The sequence below is a fragment of the Mastigoproctus giganteus genome, chromosome 9 (genome assembly GCF_048544385.1).
Source record: "Mastigoproctus giganteus isolate SK-2022 chromosome 9, ASM4854438v1, whole genome shotgun sequence".
Classification (NCBI taxonomy): Eukaryota; Metazoa; Arthropoda; class Arachnida; order Uropygi; family Thelyphonidae; genus Mastigoproctus; species Mastigoproctus giganteus.
In genome coordinates, this window is record NC_143583.1 from 201,049,980 (window position 1) to 201,068,657 (window position 18,678).

Genomic DNA, 18,678 nt, shown 5'->3' on the forward strand with positions numbered 1-18,678 from the left:
TGCTAATAATGAGAATTCTGCTATATTAAAAAATCATTTATTGGTTCTAAATTCTATATTCTTCAATTGTATTCTTTCTCCAATGAAATTGATAAAAATGTTTAGCAATTGTTGTTTATTGCGAATAACAAAATTAACTATGATACCATGACAAAACACTTCATCCTAGTTTAGCTCGGTATGTATTGTAGTGCATGATAGTATGCTGTTTTATACAGAGTCTAGAATAAATTCGTGTTTACACACCCATATCTAAAATGAATTACCAGCATCGGCTTTCATATCGTTGTTCTCCAATTCACGTGGTTGTATAATGCGTCCTTCTCTTGCACTGGAAAAGAAAAAAATAAAGAAATAGAGCTTGAGTTACATTATAAAATTATTTAATAAACTCATTAGATTATCATATAATAATAATATACACGAAACGCTCTTTAATCCAGCGGTCTCCAAATGGTGGTATGCAGAGTAGGGACAGAATTTCAGTCGGTAAGAAAACATCGTTTGCGTTTATACAAAACCATAAGATTCACAACAGCAGCCATTTTACAAAAGTAGTCCATTTTACAAAATCGTCTGTAAACAGCATGAAATCTCTAATCGATTTATCTCTTTTTCTGGATGAAAAACCGTATAATCCTCGCCGGGAACAGACCAATAGAGTCGCCGGAAGCAGGTAGGCGAGGTAAGCGTCGCTTACGGGCGGCAATTCAGGAAGGCGGCAAAATATTTTTTGACATATACAAGTGGACCTCTGTTTAACGAACTTCTTTATAGAGAAATTTTCTATTTAGCGATTTTTTGTTAAAATTCCCCTGGGTAAGTTGATTGCTGGAACAAACTTCCATCTGCTGTTGTGGAAGTTGATAGCTTAAATAAATTCAAGGCAGAACTAGACAAACATTTGTAATGAATGGATCAGTGAAATGGGAAAGGTTTTTGTTTTTGGCTGATGCTGTATAAGCTTGCTTTATTGCATCATGTGCCTCTACTAATGCTAATTACATTTATAATAGTTTCAGTAGAACGAAGAAAATTTCCATATACTGAACGGGTTACGAGAGACTTTACTTGGAATGCACTGTTCTCACCTCTGGCCTTAAGGCAACTGAATCAATTAGTGTTGCTGCTAAGCACGAATTAAGAGCCAAAGCGATTACCATTCTGTAACTTAGTGTGTTACTCTTAAAACCTAACCAACCGCCTGTCCCACATACCCAGAAGTTGCGCTGGCAATCTGATTGGTTTTATACAACCAGATGCTCAGCGCGACTTCCATCGTTTACCTGTATTCAACACGGCAGGCAAATAATTCATTTGAAATAAATACAGTACATGAAACTGCAGACACGTTTTGCTTATCTGGATCTGTGTTTCATATTTATATTTTACAGTTATAAAATTTTCCTTTTCTTCAAGTTCTCTGCCCTCAGGCAGGTTCAGGGCTACATTGGTGCCATGCTTCTCTATCTTGTGCTATACTTTTAATTCCTGCATAATTTCCTCTTACAATTCAATCCATCATTCCAATTCTCATTCTCCCAACAGTTCTCTTCCCACACATCTACCCCTCAATCCCTTTCCTCTACATGCTTTCTCTTCTCAATACATGTCCTATAAAGTTATTTTGTCTCCTTAATTCTTTACTTAAGTTCTCTCTCCTACTTTTCTCAAAATCTCATTCCTCACTCTGTCCACCCATTTCATCCTTTCCATTCTCCTCCACACCCACATCTCGAAAGCTTCTAGGCGTCTAATCTCCTCTTTCCCAGTGTCTGTGTCTCAGAGACATATAGTACAACAGTCCATATTAACGTTTTCACCATTTTCTTTCTTAATTCCTTCTTGAAATTTCTTCTAAATAGTTCTTTTCTATTACTAAATGCCTCTTTGCCCATTGCAATTCTTGTTTTTATTTCTTCCAGGCTTTTCCCATTTTCTGTCATTATGCTTCCTAAGTACCTGTATCTGTCGACCTGTTCCAATATTATTCCATCTAATGTTATTGATTCTTCTTCTTCTTCTTCTTCCTGGCCTCTTTGAAATTAACATTACCTTGCTTTTATTGCTGATAATCTTCATATTTTACTCCTTTATTGTGCTGTTCAAGATGTTCAAGGAACTCTTCATTATTAGCAATCAATATCTAGTCATCTGCAAATCTTATTGTCTTTATTTTCTACCCATCCTACTTTTACACCTCCTTTCAGCTCTTCTTTGAATTCTTTCATCAATGCTTCCGCGTATAAATCAAATAGTATGGACCATCCTTGCCTTACACCCCTACCAATGGGAAATCACGGAATATTTTCAAGAAAATAGAACAGAGGAAGCATTTCAAAAATTCTCGATTGGGCTAATAATATGGCTACTACCATTGGCATTACCGCTTAGTTTCCTAAAGTAAGCACTGTAAGGAAAAGATTGAAAAGACGTCATTTCGATTATGAAAGTACAGAGGAAGCTATTCAGGATCCCCCAAAAAAATTTCAAAATTAATTTTTTATTTCAAATTATGGACACAATTTTCTCCTTAACTAAAAGGTTTAGAAATATTAAAGAACATGTAGAAATATTTAAAATATTTTATAATATTTCTGAATTTAAAAAAAAAGTCATATAACGATTTCTTAAATCTTTTCCAAGATTTACATATTAAATTAAGTGACACTGATCGTAATGAGTCTGATATTGATGGTTTAGCTTTATTTGAAGAACTTAGAATACCTCAAATTTATATTAAAGACAATATTACTCCATCTAAAGTGTTACAATATATTTTTAAAAACAATTTTAAAGCTACTTTTCCAAATGTAGCAGTTGCGTTAAGAATTTATGCAAATGAGAGGAACAAAGGGGTACTCTTACCAAGAAAGGCTTAAGTTCTACAAATTGCAGCTTCTGGAAACTAGGCGCCTGCGAGGTGATCTGATTGAGGTGTATAAGGCCTTGAATTGGTTGAGCAAGCTCAGTGCTGATGGGATTCTCTTGCTCAGATTACGCACTTGAGAGACCATAAATTCAAATTGAGGAAAGACAGCTTCAGAATAGATGTTCGGAAATTTGCGTTTAGCCAGCGAGGGGTTGAATGCTGAAACAAACTTCTTTCTCTCGTTGTGGAAGTTGATAGCTTAAATAAATTCAAGGAAGAATCTCTTATACAGAGAAGCTGATGCTTCTCTGTATAAGCTTGCTTTCTTGCATCATATGCCACTACTAATGCTAATGCCAATTTTTCTGACTTTACAATTTCAATTGCCTCAGGTGAACGGTGTTTTTCAAAATTAAAATTAATCAAAAATTATTTACGATCGTCTCAATAACGACTCTCTAATTTGGCAGTAATTTCAATAGAAAATGATCATTTGGAACAAATAAACATAAATAAAATAATTAATAAATTTGCATCTCGTAAAGCAAGGAAACAAATTTGTATAATTTCTCTAACATTATAAATTTCCTTTTATTTTATTATTGTGATAGAATACGATGTCTGTGATTTAGAATTTAAAGTTTATTTCCAGAATTTCAGAATGATTTTGTTATTTTTGTTTGTTGATTCATTATATTATATGTGAGATATGTTGTAATACTTTTCTTTTTCAATAAATTAATAATTATTATTTGCGCCCTTTTTATCGAAATATTTTGAGGCGGCAAATTTGATTTCGCTCACTGGGGGCGCATAGGGTCGCAGCGGTCCTGCAGACCAACTGGGTCAAGCTGTGAGAAAAGCTAATAAACATTTTCCCCGTCTTGACGGTATTCGAATCCTGACCTTTTCTACACGTCGTGAAAGAAAACGAACGTAATTATTTTAGTACCTGCGAGTTGTTGTTGTTGTTATTTGGTTTTCAGGAGCATTGGCAACTAACGCCATATTGCTCCAGGGATATGTGGTGGTCATTCCCTGACCTTTGCGCATCCTCCGTATTTAGTGGTCACGGGCTCAAAGCCCGGTCTAATCAAGAAGCGTGTGCTATGCACTGCTGCTCCTGCCCACCTAGCTATGGAGGCGCCTACCTGCGAGAACCTAAATAAATGAATAAACTGTTTCCATAATTCCGTTTTATCTTTTCAAGGCAAAATATCAAGGTTCAAAGATAATGAAAAGTCATAAAATAAGATAAAAGTTGTATCTGGATCTTTTTTCTCATCTTATTTTCTTTGTCTGCACTTTATAATATTAACCAACCCTTTTATTATTTTTTATATTATTTATTTATTTTATTTTATTCTTCTTGTTGTTATTGTTTTATTTTTGGCATATTCGTTTAACGTTGAAGACAGCTGACCTGAGAAATGAAGCACAAACAGAAAAAAAAATTGAAAAAAAAAGTAAGTTATTTACAGATTTTTAAAAAAATGCCGCTTTTATTGTCCAGCAAGCAAATTTACCCTAAAATCAGTCCTAAAGTCCAGTGCGGAGCATAGACATATAAGAGTTCCACAATCACTGTTACGGCTGTAAAAGTGAGTCTTTATCCTCATGCAGAAACAATGGGTCAGAATTTCTATTAATACGTGTCTTCTCTAATACCTTCAGTTGTTATTTAATTTTAGAGCATCGGCTGCTTAGGCCATGTTGCTCTGTGCATATTCCCTGTGAATTGCGTGTGTTCTGAGGTCGCTTTTCTGTTTTTCTGGACGAAAAGCCCGAGTTTTCGGGGGAAAACCATGCCACCCTCGCCTGAGACCGATTAACTCAGCCACGTTGTGGAAAAGACCCATAAAAATTTCTCCCGTCATCGACGGGATTCGAACTCAGATCTTTTCCACCCGGTGTGGAGAGGACGGCGATCCTACCAACTGTGCTACCCACCGAGGACAATACTTTCAGATGGAGGGAAAGTATAGGTATGGAAGGGTCAGCAAGATCCCTAGCCTCAATGAAGAGAGCACGCCCAGGAAACTCTAGGAGTGTTGTCAGTCACAAGGAAATATGACCGAGCTTACGTCACCCTTTACATAAGAATGGGTATGGAACAACTCCAGCAATAATTAAGTCTCGTTCTCAATATCACGAGTAGATCACCTGCTACCCATGACATCACAGGCCTTATTATTGTATTTTCCATAGTTGATGGATGTGTAATTTTTGACCCTTCATGACTTCATTTGCATGACTTCCTAATCTCAAGTCGAAATTTGTACATCGTGAAGACACACTTAGAACGTCTGACAATGTTTTGTTGTAATTTATTAAAAGGTTTTTGATTTATTTATGTTTTTGTGTTTGTTCCTTAGTTGTGGGACTACACAATAATAAGTTTTATTCTTACTCTTCGTTAGGGCATACTGCCATCTTACTTGTCAGTTTTCAGTTTGGATGTACCACTAGTTTTGTAAAATTTCGGGAAGGGAAAAATTAAAAACAGGGAAGAAATCTGATACCTTTTAGTTAGTTCAGGACTTTTCAAAATTTTACAAGTTTACGAAACATTCTCCAAAACGCATTGTTTATTAATAAATATTTATGCTAATTATTAGTAGCGCAGAGTACAAATAAAGCAGTTTCGAAAGGCTTTTAAAACTTCATAAAAAGAAGAAGAAGAAATGACATTTCTTCTTCTATTCATTTCTTTTAAAGTCATTTCTTTTAAAAAGAAATGACTACCATAGAATTAATTATAATTTATATTAATCAAAATTTAAGGATCCGCATAAGATTATAAAGCCACATCGTTATGCGATTAAGTATTAGTACAGTGAAATGAATTTCAGTAATTTAGAAGTTTTATTTAAAATAAATATTCTTTAAAAGTCATAAGAAAATAGAATTTATTAAACATTTTCATTCACTTTTTAAAAATCTACAACTCATAAGGATTTTATTCACTGCACTAGTTCTTCGTACACTGGGAATTTGGAGAGTTAGTGTGGTCCTGTGATTATATTTTAGATTGACTGAATAGCCTCAGCCTCCAGAATTGAGGCTATTCTGTCAGCAATGATTAAATTTGTTATTGAATTTCACGATTGTGGGAAATATTAAACGTCAAAGCTCTTTATAGCGACCCTGTTTTTAAAGTCCCACACGTTATAACGTCCTATGTGGTTGGTCCCGGCCAATTTCTCATTAACCAAATGCCCTTCCAATATAACGACCGTTTTTCTCATTTCACTGGGGGAGGTTCGTTATATAGAGCTTCGACTGTATTAGTTTTATTACTATCTACTTTAAGATACTATCAAAAAATTAAGGAAACTAGATGGTTTTATAATTTGAACTAATTGTTTTTATTGAAATAATAAATAAATTAATATAACAGTTATACACAACTTAAAAAGACCTCGGAATTATTTTATTTACAAAGAACATCCCCCAATACAAATTGCTGGTGGCGCATCCGTCATATGGCTACAACCCTCAGGGGCTCACATCTGGTGAGTATGGGCTTAGCACACCCAGGGTCCTGATTTGGCCGGTGCAGCATAAGCCTCAGGCTTCCTTGCACCATATGACTAATAACAATAATAATAAAACCAGATATCCAACGATCCTGAAGCATTTTCAGATAATCAAGACTAAATACATAGTTGCGCCACTGGAAATCAGGGCCATCTCTTCGGTATGCACTGATCCGTTCACTGCATGTTGATAAAATACGTGAAAGATATGTTACAAGTAGATGTATTGTTTCATTTATACAAACTAGTATTTAACTATATAATATCGGTGTAGATACACCATAGCTTACCCATAAATTTGAACTACGTATGTAGTGTGCCTTCGTATACGTATGTAGTGTGCCTACGTATGTATTGCGGGTGCTTTCACACCCGCAATATGAGATATGAGATACAATTAAAACGATGCCTTTACACCACACACGTAGTTCAAATTTATGGGTAAACTATGGTGTACCTACACCGATATTATATAGTTAATTACCTATACCCATAAGAAATTATGCCTTGGGCATTTCATCTTCTAATACATAAAAACTAGTATATTCAGAACTGTGCTCTATCTTTCCCATCCAAGTAACCATGGCATATGCTCTAACGCCATTGATTGATACATGCCCTCTTCTCTGAAGTGAGTACAAGCATAATTGAACTAAAGGAAAAAAAATTACCTACGGTCGCAGAACCATAAGGAACGAATAACGGAGCATATTACTTCTTTTACTTTACCGGCATCGGTTGTGGTGGGAAAAATCGCCACAGCAACAAATACTAGGAAGAGGATGGTCTTGCACTTCATCATTAAAAGGATACTCTGAAATGAAAAATAATAAAAAAATTACCATTTCAATATCTTAAGATATACGGATCTCAAAGTTTTAGTCCCCAGCACCGGATGAAAAAGGACAGTTCGAATCCCGTCGTGAGAAATTTTTATGGACCATTTTCACAACGTGGCTAAGTTAGCCGGTCTCAGGCGAGGATAGCATGATTTTTCTTCCGGACACTCTGGTTTTAATTCCAGTCAACAGAAAATTGACCACAGGACACATGCAATTTACAGACAATATACGTATATACTGCTTATTATGGCCTTAGTCGCTGATGAATTTAAAACCCTACAAAACAATACTAGCGCTAAACTATGGCCAACTACAGAGTTTCTCAAATTTTTGTCTATTATGCTCACCTGAATTAAATAGCTATTTTCTGTGCGCCTATTGCCCTTCAAAATAATTGCGAAAAATTTTGTTTTCTTAACTCCGTCGATTTCAGGAGGGATGCAGATCCTGCCTGAAATCGAATAACTACAGCATCGATTTAAGAGGCATTAAGAATTTCACCACTCTTCGAGAATTCGTACCGAGACCTCAATTAGGTAAGTTCTGCAAAATTAGTTGATAATTTGTTCCTACAGTTAAGAATCCCTTGGCTAAAAGAAAATTTTATTATATCCGGTCTACAGCTATCCTTCCATAATTTTATTGTATGTTGTAAATCCTTCGAAAACAAAAAAGATATTCTCTATTTAATTTAGTTAAGCCTTTAAAAATTTACATTAAATAACTCGATCAAGACCATCCCCAAACAGAAGTTCATCCCCAGCAGATCTACATCCTACATTCCAAACGTGCGTATCTCAAGGTTGTGATCTCGACAAGCCATTATATAATAGAACAATTACTTCTTTTCTACTACTAGCAAAATCCTCCTCCTCATCATAATAATGCACATCATTGTGAAAACATGATGTTGTCCTGGAAGTCTATGTGCACTGTTGGAAGAACTTCATGTCGATTTTAACAATTACTCCTAAGTCCTTTCATTATTAATTACCTTATGTTTATTGCTTCCCAGTAATACGATAATCTGGGGCTACTATTACCCAAACGTAGAACCTTATATTTCCTAATATTATAATTTAACTTCTTTTTTTCCATACCAGTTAAATCAAGGTCTCGTTGAAGAAGCACAGCTTGGTTAGTATCCTTTTCCAACCTCCAAAAATTATCATTAACAAACTTGGACAAAGTGCGAAAATGCTATTTCAAAATTATTATTTGTATCAAGTTCTCTAGTGACAAGCCCCATAATATGAGATCAGTTAAACATCATTTCCTATCATAAACCAAAGTGCACTATTTCGCGCATAACCACTTTCCTGTTTCGCATACAATTCCATTTCTGTCCAGATGCCCTACAATATATTCTTGATCATGGATTCTATCATTTTTCTGACGCTCGCTGCTAGCACAGTCGTTATAATCACCATCCTACCAATCGGCTGGAAAAGACCTTAGTTCGAATCCTGTGAATTATCCAAGTTATTTTTAGGGACTTTTTCACAACACAGTAAAAGTTCTAAAAATGCCTGACAATATACTGACGCCTCATAGCTTCAGTATATTTGGAGCGTAACACACACCTAAAAAAATAATTTCCTTCCTAAAAATATTTAACGAAAACAGATATTGAATTATGTTGAAGTTATCAATATACAATAGTTTTAATAATCCTTAATCCAATAAGAGGTCTGAACATGTCACAAAATACATTAGGCAAGGCGTGACGCCTAAGGAGTGGAATAATGCAATCATAATTTTACTGCATAACAAAGGAGATAAATCAGAAATTGTAAATTATAGACCAATTAGCTTGTTGTCCTACATCTACAAGTTGTTCACAAGGGTCGTAACTAACAAATTAGAAAGAATACTTGATGAGAATCAACCGAAAGAGCAAGTTGGCTTTAGAACAGGATTCTCAACTATGGATTACCTTCATGTAATATGGCAGGTAATGGAGAAAGCAAATGAACATAAAACACCATTATGCCTGGCATTTGTGGATTATGAAAAGGCATTTAAGTCCATACAGCATAAGGCAATGTTTCAAGCACTGGAAAGGCAAGGCATAGATACCCCACATATTATGATTTTGAAGAAAATATATGAGAACGCTACCTCCTTTATTAGACTAGACAAAGACAGTAGCAAATTTAAAGTTGAGGAAGGAGTTCGATAAGGAGATACAATATCTCCAAAGTTGTTTACTGCTGCCCTTGAGGAAGTTTTCAGAAGATTAGACTGGTCGCAGAAAGGAGTCAATGTGAACGGAGAGTACCTAAACCATTTATGATTTGCAGATGACATTGTGATCATAAGCCACGATCCCAAAGAATTAAAGGAAAATCTTTAATCAGTTATGAAGGGTTAGTAAGGATTTCGTACTAAAGATGAATATGGCTAAAACAAAAGTAATGATGAACAAGTATGCCACAAAAAGGGATATAATTACTGAAGGAGCAGTAATTGAAAAGGTTTGTTTGTTAGTTTGTTATTTGGTTTTTAGGAGCATTAGCAACTAAGGCCATATTGCTCCGGGGATATGCGGTGGTCATTCCCTGACCTTCCCGCATCTTCCATATTTGGTGGTCACGGGTCCGAACCCCGATCTAATCAAGAAGCATGTGCTACGCACTGCTGCTCCTGCCCACCAGGCTACGGAGGCGCCTTGAAAAGGTAGATTCATATACTTATCTGGGACAAGTCATTAGCTGTAATAATGATAATAAATGGCTGGAAGTCAAGAGAAGAATAAATTTTGGATGGATAGCATTCAAGAAATAAAGTCACATACTGAGGAGCAATGTCCCAATTTGTCTGAAACGTAAAATAACGAACCATTGTATACTCATGAACCACCATGACTTATGGAAGTGAAACTTGGGCAGTCACCAAAAGAACGGAAGAGAAGCTGAAAAACACACAGCGAAGAATGGAACGAGTTATATTAGGAATCAGACTGATATAATAGAAGAGAAACACATGGATTGGGCAACAAATAGAAATAAAGGACATTCTTATCAAAACTAAAGAACTGAGGTGATTTTGGGCTGAACACAGCTCGAAGACATGATGACAGATGGACTAAGAAAATAACAGAATAGTACCCAAGAGGAGCTAAAAGAAAACCTGGAAGACAACAACGGAGATTGACAGATGAAATTCACGAGTCAGTGAATAATAAATGAATGGCCATTGCACAAAACAGAATGAACTATAAAGATCCTTCTGTTCTGTGCAAAAAAAAAAAAAAAAAAAACAAGAAGAAACTATAAAGTTGCTGGAAAGGCCTTCATTCTGCGTTGGATTGAAAATGGTTGATGATAATGAATCCAATAAGGGAAAAAATAAGGTATGGAAAGAGGTCAAAGTTTAATCAGGATTATTTTTCATTAATCATGCAGAGATTTCTTGAAATGGATCCAGACTTTATGTTCACCTAGTCCTATCCCTGTCACAGTCAGACCTTTCCAGGGCCATTGTCAAGATCGTAATTTAAGGATAATTCCTCAAATAGCATGTATACCGGCGAATCGGAATTGCAAGTTTTGGTCTCGGCAGCTCCCTACAATTTTGGCCTTATCGGAATTATTTATCATGTCATAATCATTAGTTGAAGACAGAAATTTGCTGTTGTACCCCGTGGGGTTCGTCATTCGGTCACCAGGGTCAGTCTGCCCCTCTTTATATATCTTTGTGACTGATCATGGATGTTTTCCTCTGTGATGACATTCAAAATGTCTGAGAAGAGTTGAACTGGCGTTTAAGAGTCGCCATACACTGAGTGATCACTGAATTATGACCACCTACCTAATACTTCGTAGGTCCTCCTTTTTCCCTCTGTACAGCAGCTCTCCGACGTGTCATTGATTCAACAAGGTGTCGGAAGTGTTCAGGAGGTATCGCCAACCAAGCTGTGTGTAATGCGGCTAGCAATGCAAGCATGGAAGTGATTGGTGTACCCAGACGCCTGATATGACTTTCCATAGTGTCCCACAAGTGCTCTATGGGATTGATATTGGAGGATGTTCGGAGGCCAATCGATATGCTAGAAGTCAGAACTGTATTCCTCAAACCATTCCTGCACATCAAGTTCCCAATGGCTCAGCGCATTGTCATCTTGAAAGACACCATCGCTATTCGGGAAAAAGTGTAACATAGCGGGGTGTACACAGCCGTCGGGTCGTTGTTTGACACTTTTGACGCCAATTCTGGTACACTTTAACAACGGCGGCTCTCGAACAACCCACCAGTTCAGCCGTTTGGGAAATCGAGGCACCAGCTCGTCGAGCTCCCACAATCTGTCCTTTATCAAAGTCCGATAAATCCTTCCTTTTACCCATCACGCTCGGAATTTTACTACCTACTGAACCACTGATACCTTATCTATGCTACGTAGGTTGACTAACTGCACACTCTCGTACCTCACGTGGTCAACGGGTCGCATTCACTTTTCATATGGGTGGTCATAATTTCAGTGATCACTCAGTGTATATTAAGATATACTACATGTCTGTTCAAGAGGTCTGAACATGTCACAAAGCTTCGGGTTGAGAAAACCGACATTGAAATACTGCAAAGTCAGACGTATTTCAATGTGGTCTGAACAGTGTCGGTCAGTAGCATGCTAAACCGGCTCTGTCGAACAGGGTCCCGCCCTGAAATGGTCAAAACAACAGTGCAATGTTGATTCATATATTAAATATTATTCGTATTAAAAATTTTGTTCAGTATAATATAAAATTATTTAGTTATGTCTTAGTTAGTTTAAAAGTTGAAAAATTAAAAAAAAAAAAAAATCACTATTACAAAAACACCCCACATAAGTTTTGCACAGGACCCTAGGGCCCCGCAAATTTTGGTGCCAGCTCTGGGTCTGATTGTAGTACGCTAACCATATTACCTTTACACCCCGCTTGTGAGACTGTTGGTAACTCTGAGTATAACTATCATACAAAAGGCTCAAGAATACTTTAAGAGTGACCGTGCTTCCCTGTTCAGCACGGGACAGCTCAGCATTTTTAGATTGTTGTGGGGTCCCAACCAATTCGTGAAACTTTATAAAATGTTCCCTGATTTGGGCTGCTGCACATTGTGGGATTTAAAAAGTCAAAATATGTTCAGTGATATGAATAATTAAGTTTTTAACATTATTTTATTGTTTTTTTTAATATTTGTGCTGTAATTATTAACTTTTACAAATATATTTACAAGTAATTATTTGTACTATAATTATTTACATCTGTAAGATAAATTCTAAAAATAAATTATAAATGCGATGTCATTTTTATCACAATTTCGCAACGCTAGAGAGAAATCCCATGCAAGGAAACCAATTGAATTTCGTGAACGTATTGCTAGGAATTGTTTGATTTTCATAACATTTTTGTGGAATTTTTACAGTTTCCTGGTAAAATTATATGGTTACCCTAAGTCGTTCACTAGAGGCAAACAACTCGATATGAATAAGACGGAACGTTTCTATTGGATGTTCTTCTGGTCTCGATATCGCTGAACGACAAAAGCAGAATGGCGCGGAAAGACTTATATGCAGAAAGCACTGTATGCAATTGGTTTTCCAAAGTGCATGAAGCAGAGTTCTTTCTATGAATCTTGCTGACCGCCTGGTAAGGTTGCAACTTCGGGGGTGCTTCAGGAGTGGCTTCCGCTGGTGGCTGGAGATGAATGTGTAAAATGTAAAATCTTACAAATTAAATTAAAAATATGTGTTTGAAGAACGCTAGATTTAGTGCTGGGATAGTTTAAGCGGGAGAATAGTAGCAAAGGGGTGAAATAACAGTAAACAAGTAATTCAAATAATACGAGAGAGCAAACAGGGACAGCAGGACTAGGTAAAGGGGTGCCATTTGAGAACGGGCGTGAAGGGGTTGCTTAAATAACGTTTAGAGAGTTTGGGACATTCTAATGAGGTTCTTGCTGACTCTGTGAAGAGAATAGTGAATTTATTCAAGGAGCACAAGACAATTGTACAGCCATCTGCTGAGCGGCGTACTCAGGTGAGTACTCCGTTAAAAGGACGTAAGCTCAGTAAACGAAGAAGATTGTTCAGTGAGGCTTTATGAAGTCACAATAACTTTCGCTACGATTGGGAAAGTTGAAAATGCTGTGAACCCTATCTGTAGTGCTGAAATTAAGCGTATTCTGTTGGAGGAATCCAGGTCATAGCTATGTACACTGAAAGTCAGGAGGATTAAGGTAGTGTAGGGGTAATCAGGTAATAAAGAAGGTTGGTACTTTTAAGGATATTTAGTTGCTTGAATCCAATGTATGTTTAAAAAATTTGGGTCTCTCTGTGACTAAGCTTTTGACACCACCACCTCGTATTATTCTTTTTGATGCTAATCAAGATATCGAGGAGTATAACTTAATGAAGGAGTTTTATGAACGTAATTTACTTGAACATGGCCTTTAAGAGGAGTTTGCTAAAGAATGTAGTAGAGTTTGTTTTTCAAGAGTTAGTAGATGTAATAATAATAGAAATTGGATTACTATTAGTTTTAGGGCTGAGATTTTCTAGATCGTTCTCAGCATATTTACTTGGGTTATAAAAGCCACAAGTTCAAGAAGTATTATTTAACCACAATGTGCTACAGGTGTGTTCAATATGGACATACGGCGGGATATTATGTAAAAGAAATAGTTTATTCTTCTTGTGCAAAGAGCGGACACTCTTATCAGGGATGTTCATACAAGAACATGAAACCTACTTGTACAAATTGCTCAGCTATGAATCGTTCTTCGTCACATTAAGTTCGAAGCACTTTGTGTCCATCGTTCCGGAACGCGCTGCAGTTGGTCAGGATCAGGCCAGAAACTTTTTAGTTTTTGCTTTAGGATTCATGGACTTACTGATTGCTAATGCTTCAAACTCTGTACTGAATTTATTTTCCTCTCCTACTTCTTTCTTCTACTCTTTCTCTTTCCTTTTCTTTCCTTTAATTGATATTATCATTACGCAGTTAGTGGATCCCTAGCGGCCTCCATGTGCCAGAGATGGTAACCAACTAATGGCAGTGTATGTTTGATATCTGTACAGTATTGGAAGTAGGTGGGCGGGGTTGCCAGGAAAGCTGGCTGGGACCACCTAGTTTAATAAATAAAAAAAAATTTAAATGTAATGTGACACTTCTCAGCATAGCAGAGAAAAAGGCCATCTTACATTTACATTTCTTTTTCATTTACATTTATATTCCTTCAATAAATTGAGGAAGGAGAGTTGCGGGATAGATGTAGGGAAGTCTGCCTTCACCAACGGGTGTTGATCGTTGGAACAAACTTCAATCTGTTGTTGCGAAAGTGGGCAGTTTGAATAAATTCAAAGAACTAGGAACTATACAAACTGTTCGAAATGGGCAGGTGATGTGGGAATTTTCTTTCTTTCTTTGTTTTTTTTTTTTTTTTTTGGCTGATGATTCATAAGCTTACCTTCTTGCATCATTTGCCATAATATCTAAATGCTATGAAGGCCTTTTTTAAATTTTCAAAAATACATTTCTAAAACCTTTAAAAGTACTTTAATCGAACAACCACATAGCTACACATCTCGGAGAGACTAAAAAGGAATTAACTACGGCGCTTTCGTAAAACTAGGTTCTCCCTTATTCAATGTCTGTCTGCCTGTCTTGCGTTATAAATGAGTTATCGAAGATTGTGAAGAATTGATCAGGAAACCTAAAAGAGAATGCACACTGCCCTGTGTGCTACTTAACTAGTTCACGATTGCCAGTACTTGCGGATTCATTATAGTCTGGGTGGAAGGAGATACTGAAGAGTATGGATAAGCCCTCGCGGTTAGCACAGTGGATATAAAAACAGTCCTCTCCACACCGGGTGGAAAAGGCATGGGTTCGAAACCTGTCAAAATTTTTATGGGCTCTTTTAACAAAGTGGCTGAATTAGTTGATCTCGGATGATAGTTGCACGGTTTTGTCTCCCGAATGTCCAGGAAGAAGTCCAAAAAACACGCAATGTACTGGCGCTTTATAATCTTAGTTGCTTTGGCGCTTAACACACACACATACAGGGTGTGGATACGTTGCTTCCAGCTTTGCGATATTTTGTTAAGTTTTCGAAATTCGGGTTGGCTGTGTATGATAAATAACTTCCGTTTATAAAACATTGCCACTGCACATACAACAGAGATCAAGGCATACCAGTATATCTTGTTTTAGAAAACATCATCACGAAATATGAGAGATGATGGAGGCAGCGTATCGATACCTCACCCCAAAGGGTCCTCAGGTTATATTAAGTCAGCATATCCATACGTTTAATTTCTAACGAGCACGCGCTAACAACAGATGCACTTTTTGAGGTTCACATCAGATCCTTGAAATCCTGCAAACTCAAATAAAGAAACATACATAACACGACAAGCAGAGAGAACCTGAAAAAGGAAGGGCTGAGTTCCCCGAAACTTATTTTTATTTTATTTTTTATTTATAGGAATATAATTCAAATATGTTTTTATTTGTTAGAGATGCCAGCCAAGAATTTCATTTTATCAGAGACTATGTAATATGCATCTTTATACAGAGAGGGAGGGGTATTACGGGGTAATAAAGCCTACATCCAAAATTTACTATTTATTTCGAGCTTCCTATTTGAAGTTTTTAACCTTCCTGCTCTAACGTTATATCACTGCAACAAATTCCTTAAAAATTCATTTCGTATAATTAGGTTGACCACGTTTTTGTAATAACATTTGGCATACGTTGTACAGTATTATTGTAATTTGGTTTGTGTTTTAATTCATCAGGGATACTTAATTCTTTATGTATTCTTATACTTATAAAATTTGTTGACTATGAATGCTTATGGAGAAATCATAAATTTGAGTAATGCGCTACAAACATATGTTGAGGTCAACGTTTTATACATGCCTAAGAACATTTTGCTGCCTATGAACATTACAGAATGGAAAACTCTTTAAATTATTGGGGTTTATAATTTTATTTTAAACTCGTTCCTTGAATTCTGCCATTTTAATACTAATACTGAACGAAGTCTGAAATATGCCTTTTGAAAGACGTTTGAGTAACTAGCACTGGTGGAAATTAAGACACTTTCCCCAAATTTCAATTACTACGAGTAGGTTTTGATTTATTTAGAATAACCAGAAATGCAACTTAAGATCATGACACATTAGCGTATTGAGCCTATAAATTGTATTTATTCTGTGGTTGATTTGTTGTTTCGTAGACGAAAATTCCGAGTTCAGGTGTATGCACTTTATATTTTCTTTTTTGTTTTATATCACTTATTTTTGACCAGGTAAAGAAATACAGAATAGCATTTCAAAACGTTTGATTTATATTTACGGATGGTATATATTTTACTAGTGTAGTATTTAAACTGTAATTGTAGCGTACAGAAACTGCTACCACTCCCATTTCCTATTCAGTTGGTTAATTGTAATTTTTATGGATAAGATTATAAATTGCTGATAACTTATAACTTAAGCTGTAACAATATCCTATTTTATAAACAGCATAGATCAAGGGAATCACAACGCCTCAGTCGGCACTTAAAAATATAAAACTAGACCAGCGATGGCAAACATTTTTCGGCCTGAGTGCCAAAAATAAGCTGAAACAAAAATATAACAATTTTCTCGTACCACAGAAAAAAAAATGACTACAGCAAATTGTTTTATCAAAATCATAAAATGATTTTGATAAAATACTTGAAATTTTCTAATGAGAACTTTGTTGCTTCATAATTTGCACATACTTACGGTTTTCATCGCTATATGCGGTTGATAGACCATAAAACAAACTTGTCTTCAAACAAAAAAATACTTTTCTATAACATAAATTATTTTGAGTGGCCACGTGCCTGTGTATTTTCCTATGTGTGATAGTCATCCGCCATCGCTGAACTAGACAAATTGCCGTATTACATGAAGAAGGGTAAACAGGCAAGCAAGAATAAAAGTGAAAAATACGGGAAACTCACCAACAACACTAAAGAGAGAAAACAGACAACCCAAAAAATGTTACTGCACTTATTAAAAAAAAAGCAACATTTCCGTTATTTATTGTTTTGCTGTACCTGTTCTACAGTTTCCTCCGGATTCACTAGAAATCTCTGGGAAGAATTCAATGTACTAATAAGGCGAAAAATAAATTTCCGGTTAAACATAACGCACGAATGAAATCAGAAAAATCCATTAATTAGGAGATTATTAGGCAATTATTTATTATAAAGTCAACTTACGATTAAAATTATGAAGCTACGTGTTCATAGAGGTGGTGGTAATTAACGGCAGCATTATTCATAAATTGCAATTTAACCACCAATTCGCATTGCTCCTATTGTAAATTTAACCCATTACCTTACTGTGTGCACCGATTGGTATTTACGTATTCTGTGAAGAGACAGTACCACCTTTAAAACATCTGTAAGGGATCATTACCGAGATGTTCCTTTATCATGAATTTAATTATAGTTATTAAATATAAGAATGTGTTAATGTCATACATATTTTATCCTTGGGTTATCTGTCAAAATTAATTTTCAATATCCAGTTTTCAAGATTGTGAAATAAAGAATAAGCAGTGCACACATACCTCACGTTTTTATTCCATGTGTTGGACGATCAGAAATGTTCAATATAGCTTTGACTAATGAGTCAATACATATCCCATCCCACAGGCGCCAATATATATCCAGGTCCACATTAACCTGGCAGAAAGAAATCGGCTAAGAAGATATGAAATTCAAAAAGTCGGGACCATATCGTCCATACTCAACAGTCATACATGTGAGTATGGACAGACTGCCGAAACCATATAGGGACTCGGGCAACTTACAGGCTGATTCCCACTTCGATCTCAACAAACGTGGACAACGTACAAAAAAAGTATCCTTACCGAAAGTACAGAATCGGTGCATTTTACTTACACCTTGATTTATAAAATATACGATTTATTCTACTTTTTTAACAAAACGATTAGAAACTATTTTAATTTGTATGTGAGTTCTGTTGCTAACTACGCTTGTACTCTTTGAGCATTTAGTAGCGCTTCTCCTATTAGACCTGTACATGGAACTAAATATTGGCTCTTCAAAGTCCTTAATCATAAAATTGACGCAAATTAAACTACATTATAGAGGAGGATCGCTACAAGCAGACTGCGCTTCCATGGTACAAAAAGTAAAGAAGTAGACAATGGGCTGAGATCTACAGGTTATGGCAGTCTTTCTGCGAGACATTCTGGCCGTCCGAGATACCTGACTGACTCCCTTATCCCTATACGTAATAACAGAGTTACACATCTCAGACTCCGAAACAACGTTGGAAGGTTGCAAACTCAAATCCAATTTATGATTCCATCCAGGGATAATATCCTCAAAATTATTATTATTATTATTATTATTATGCTAAGCCACCAAAAGT

General features: G+C 36.1%; 1 long non-coding RNA gene across 1 annotated transcript; it reads right to left on the reverse strand.

The window, feature by feature from the left end:
* Nucleotides 1–207: 207 nt before the first annotated feature.
* LOC150081025 (uncharacterized) lies at nucleotides 208–17,265 on the reverse strand. The gene is made up of 3 exons (XR_016547362.1): nucleotides 17,235–17,265; nucleotides 7,083–7,225; nucleotides 208–331 (listed from the first exon to the last, which is right to left on the reverse strand). It is a non-coding gene; the product is annotated as an uncharacterized LOC150081025 (long non-coding RNA).
* Between the last annotated feature and the right edge of the window lie 1,413 nt (nucleotides 17,266–18,678).